The sequence below is a fragment of the Branchiostoma belcheri genome, unplaced genomic scaffold (genome assembly GCF_001625305.1).
Source record: "Branchiostoma belcheri isolate BF01 breed outbred unplaced genomic scaffold, Haploidv18h27 scaffold138, whole genome shotgun sequence".
Classification (NCBI taxonomy): Eukaryota; Metazoa; Chordata; class Leptocardii; order Amphioxiformes; family Branchiostomatidae; genus Branchiostoma; species Branchiostoma belcheri.
Window position 1 is genome coordinate 712,563 of NW_017802802.1, and position 6,058 is coordinate 718,620.

Here is a 6,058-nt window from a genome sequence, read left to right on the forward strand (position 1 = left end):
TCAGCGATACCCCTTACGGGGTTGTTAGAGGAACTAAGAAGAAGAAGAAGATATCAGTGTTCCACTTTAGGAAACGTGTGATAACTAAAGTTATCGCATAGTCTGGAACACCAATATTGAACGTTATCATGGCCCAGCTATGACATAAATGCCCTTACTACCAAAGAAGCAATCGATGAGAGTATAACTAAGCTGACAAAAAATCATGCCTCTGTCTTCTTGATGTTACCTGCAATACTAACTAGCGAAGTATCTGAATCTCTGCCAGCTGCGTTGGTTGCTGTACAAGTGTAAGAACCAGCATCTGAGTGTTTGGGTTTGTTGATTGTCAGGGAACCATTTCTCCACAGCTGGTACCTAAAAAACAAAAAAAAAGGACACAGTTTGCTTAAGGACTTATGTAGCAACACTACATTTGAAACCTTAAAATCTGATGATTGATTTATTGATTAATTGATTGATTGAAGCTTTAGAACACCAACCGTGGCTCATTTGGCATGCCTGCCCCATCTTTGGTCCATGTGATTCTGGGCTTGGCTCCCGGCACCTCACACAGGATGGTGATAGACTCCACACTCGCTGCAATCACCGGGCTGCCGACATACACCACCACATGGCCTTCAGTCTGGGCAGGAAGGAAAGAAAATTGACTACTCTACAACAAGATAAAGCGGGCGACCTTTAAGCTTTTTCATTAGTTAGTAGTGCAATGCGGCTTTGTGACGACATGCATTTATAGCCAAACACACCGGTTCACCCCAACTCTTCTCGATAAGTGTTTTGGGCTCTTGGAAAAAAATTAATGAAATAGAAAATTTGAAAATACCGGTATACAATAACGTATCTGTATGAGCCAGGAGCTTAAGTCAAGATCACCTTTAGCATAGGAGGAATGCGCTCCCTGTAGATGACAGGTGGCTGTCCTAGTCCAGTCTGCTGTCTTTCCGGGACTGTGGCTGCTAGCCTGGGAACTTCAGGAGCTTTGAGCTCATCAGGCCTTGGCTGTGGGCTGATGGTGGGGCTGAAAGGTGCGCTAGTTTCACTGGATATCCCACCTAGAGGGTAGGCACCAAGTCGCATAATCAAGTGAGACAAGTAGGTTAAGTCCCATAGCCTTTTTGAGGCTGAACTGAACGAACAAAGACTAATTTATACCTGTGAAACTATTAAATTAGTATATAACAATAAGTTAAGCTTTAACTACCCCAAAATATCCAATCATATATCAAAGTAACAAGTGCATGCATATTCTCTCCTTCAAGCAATTCCCAACATCACTCATAACTCAAGTCTAAGAATTATTACAGGGCTGTCCCTAGTACATATTTAAAGGTGCCTGTACATTACCTATAAGGTGAAGTCTGACAGATTCTCTGGCTGCCCCTGCCATGCAAGTGAAGGTGCCTGTCTGTAGAGCCGACATCTTCATAATGGACAGGGCCCCGCTCTTCATTTTCTTCACTCCCCTGTTGAGTTTGGTGACCTCCTCTCCTTCATGCTGCCATCTAGACATACATGGAAATTAGCACTGTAAGGATTGTAACCTTCAGGCTGCTGCCTAACTCTATAACAAATTTTCATGTACATTCAATTTGGTGCCAAACAGCTTACCTTAGCATCCTGAATGTTAACTTTGTTAGGTGGGGCAGGATAACTTTTTGCAGTCACAGTCAAACATAAAGGTATGAACTGAATAATTCAAAATGAATGTATCACTTTTTTAATAATTCCTCTTATTAAGCTGAATGAACAGAGTACAATACACATGTGCATATGGTTGTAACAAGAAACTATATATTTACACTGTATGAAAAACCACGTTTTCAAGAGTTTCCAGTCCCGCACACGCCCGTGAAATTCGCCGTGTCCTGGTCGCGTCCATGGATTTCCGGGCTCCGCGTGTACGGGCCCCGGATATTTCCTTACACTCCCGGATTCGTGCTCGCCGTGCACGTGCACGGAAATTTACGCCCCGCACACTTGGCGTGTGTTGGGGAGCGGCTAACAATAAGCGGTAATTAGGTACTGCGTGTATTCATGTTTCAGGTGATAATTACTTGAACCAAAGTTGCCAGTACTTTAATCTAAGCAAATTAGAATGATCAAGAATTGTTAATACAACATTTGAACCTATGCGTCCTTGGCTTGATTTATCGTGATGTCGTCCATACGACAACGCACATTTGAGCGTAGGGCGCCCCGACGCTGGGGTTATATAACCTACTCGGTCAAAATGACCTAAATCTACACTCCGGTCTAAATCTGAATTTTTTATTTTGGAAATAATAGTTTATCCGTGAGGTTTATTACCATGATGTTATCAACCGCTTGACTAAAGGGGTTTTAACTAACGTGACCTGATCAGTTTGTTATGATTTTTAGGTACATGTATGGGTAATAATATGCAAGCTTTACATTGTAGTTCGGTCGATGTGTATTGTGATGTGTCTGACATGGTGTCCATTTATGTGAATAACCTTTGTGTAAACAAAGGGAGAACTCACAGCGTCCCCACGCCTGGTAAAATACTGAAATCCAGCAAAACAAGTCAACTCTCATGACATTAATTGTGGATTTTGGATACATTTACAAAGAGTAAGGTTATATGTTGGAGTTAAAGTGCGGTTTTATTTCACTCAGTGAGCGACAAGTTGTGTAATTCTAGAACGAATAAAGCTATGTAATCATGACGAATTAGAATTATGAAGATCATTTGTCTGCCTTGAAATAAATACATTCACACAATTAGAAACATCCTATCATCCAAGTGTTCAGACTGCACAGGCGATTTAACTTAAAACCTATAATATAAAAGCAAGATCGTTGTAGTATTGAACGCGATCACGTGATTATATGATTGACGACCAATCCTATCTCGCTCTCGCCGGGACCAGCCAATAAGAGCCGCGATGCTTTGTTTTGGTGGGTCGTTTGAATCTTGCTTTGTCACAACGACGGTGTGCTTTTTCAAAACACGTTTGTCTCGGCTTGCAAAGATTACTAGTATGTTCCTGAACTAAAAAGGCGTCAAACATTCCCGTTCTGTTACTTCGTTTTCGCAACGGAAGAAATGCCTCTACTACATGGGCCGACAATTTGCCGATTGTAAGGACAACACCGCAACGAACCAGGAAACCGACAGGAGGAAGGGTAAGCTAAAACAAGGATACACTTATATATACGGCACTATCGTTACATATATCTTAAACATGTTGTTTAAAAACCTTGGCTAAGTTGTGCCTGATTTTACTGATTAATAACATAGTTTATTATTTCTACTTAGAAGTACATCGATATAGTTTATATGTTGCTCAGAACATATGTATTTTTTTCAGGCGCGGATTTGGGATACTTTGAGACGATTTGAAGAAACTTTATCGCCAGGCTGTCGGAGAGCTCAGAAAAGAAAGAAAGAAAAGCGACTGCAGTCACACAGAAGAGGGTGAGTCTATGCAAATGTATATCTTTGCATACGAAAGCTGACAAGGCTCTTGACAATTTGAATTGTTTTCATTGCCGAGGGAAATGTTGTGTTTGTATTGTTCCCATGATTACAATGAAAAGAAACAAGTAGACGTTGATGCTTGATGAATGGAGCCTTTTCATCTGGACAAAATTGTTGCTGTCTGACGTTAAACACATTCGTTAAAAAATGATAAATGACTTCTCCTCGAAATGTGTCCATACTAGCCTCCTGTGCAGGCCCCGCGGCGGTGGAGAAGAGTTTTTAACATGTTATTTTAATATAGCCTAATCTCCAAGCAGATCTTTTGGTGGGGGTAAGACAGTATCAAATTGGCCAGTCTGTAACCATTTCCCCACGTCTTACCCCCACCAAAAGATCTGCTTGGAGACTAAATATAGCCGGCCATCCTACATAGCCGACGAGAGAAGGTTGCTTTCCCCCGTGGGCGGAAAGCAACCTTCTCTCGTCGGCTATGTAGGATGGTCGGCTATATTAAAATAACGCGTTAAAAACTCTTCTCCACCGCCGCGGGGCCTGCACAGGAGGCTATGTCCATACAGACGTCCGCATCTTTGCCAGGCTTGTTTACAAAACTTCTAGTACATGTACACGTAACTTCAAATGAAATTCAAAAATGCCTTCGACTTTTGACTTAGATTTTCGTTTTTCCTATATCCTGCAGGCCAGGCTGGAGGCAAACAGGCAGACTGCACACCCAGGCTCAGATCTAAAGGCGAGGGTGCTGTGTTAAAGCGCCCGGCAGGCTCCGACGACCCAGGCCGGCCCCGCTGCACTCCCTCCCGGGGTGCACCCCGCGCCCAGCACGCCGCTCCGGCCTGACTGCGATCACAACCGACATCATCACCACGCCATCCCGCAGACAGACAGGGGGCAGTTTGTCCTTCCAGGATGAAAACGTTTCGCTGTGGTCCCCTGAAGCAAGGGGGGGGGGGCCTACAGCAATTTCACATCCACATAGCCTAGCGGCGACCAATGGGTGACCAGCATTCCGCGCCACGCCCACTTTGCGGTCGATTCCATTCGACAATGGGGTTGAACAGCATCCTTCCGTACGGCGCGGCAGGTAATCGGAGTTGGAAATGTCAGATAAACAATGTAAGAATTGGTGTATTTGGGGTGAAAATAATGCAAGTACCGAAGTTACGGGTTCCTTTCTCAGCACTCGGTATACAGAGTTGAGGCGGCTTCCGTCCTAGATCTCCAGTGCCGAAGGTACCTCAACACTTGGTGTGTCGGCGGCTTCAGCACTGGAAACTCGGAATCGGCAAATCAAACCTTGTCTTTAAAAAGGGTATCGAGATGCTGCCACTCATATTTTCGAGATCATATCGCCTGGGTAACAAAGTTTAATCGGGACAACAAGGTTATCGGCAGGACAGGACTGCAAGGCCTCTTTTCTTACATTTTCACAGACAAAGACTTGGCCTAAGATACTGTTTTGTACGCCGCACAGCCGACGTAAGCACCAGAAGCCCAGTGCCGAAATGGTTTAACTCGGCTCGGTAGTTATTTTGCTCTAACTATCCAAAGACACAGAATTCAGAAAACAATTTACAAATGTATCTTTTGAACAAGTTTGAGAAACCATATCTTGCTAAAGCGCGGGTTGTGGGTGTGGCCGAATGCTGCCCGCCTATTGGTCCCCGCTAGGCTGGCTTGGGATGGGAAATTGAGGTTCCGGGGGGGGGGCATACCTCCTGGCCTGAAAGCCTCATTTTGTAGAGGCGACAACGCAAACTTTACGAAACCGACAGCTTGTCTTTAACGACATTGTAAATTGAATACGTGTTCATGTAATTAATTTCTGAGCAAATGATCTTTTTTTGTAATGACGTGATATTGTTTTCTGCCAAGCCTCATTTAACTTCATGTTAGGTCTGCAATTATGTTTTTGCTACACTTACATGTATTTTGAAGAACTTTGTTTGAGGCCTTCTTTGTTTATCGAAAATTTAGTCTTTTGACTGTTTGTGTAAGCGCCATTCCCTTAGCTTTCATGATCTGAGGGCTATTTTCCTCTTTTAACCTGATGATATGTCAGTATTAGTTACTTTTTGACATTTTTTGCTAAAATGGACTTCTATTTGGAGGTGACTGTGATGAGATGTGAAGTTAGTTTACTTTTTAAAGTTAGAGAAATCTGTTAATTACTAGTAATTTCTGAGTTTACACCGGGTCCAACGATTTTAAAAGTCTAGTCCCTGGAAGGCTAGTTCGGGAAAAAGCTATTGTTTCTATGTTTCGGCTACACATTTTTGTAAAGTACCAGGTTACATTATTGTATAGTGTTAGCATAGTGCATAACGTGTATACACTATACATAGAGCGTTATTTTTGTCAGTCTGTAAATGGCGATCCTGTTTATACCAATAAAACGATGAATGAAGTATAAACATGTATTACTTTTTTTATGAATGAAATGTGTTCCTAAAACATCGAAATGTGTCCCGGGAGCGGGGGAAGCGATTTCTCGGGAGCCGGGCAGCGAAGCCCCGGGAGCGGGAAGGGGGGTCCCCGTAGTGGGTGCAGTGGGGTCCCGAGAACGGGAACAGCAGGGCCCCGGGAATGGGA

General features: G+C 43.4%; 1 protein-coding gene across 1 annotated transcript in view; it reads right to left on the reverse strand.

Annotated features, from left to right (window-relative positions):
• Positions 1-6,058, reverse strand: part of LOC109464383 (ADAMTS-like protein 1) — a 30,431-nt gene that overhangs the window by 10,998 nt on the left and 13,375 nt on the right.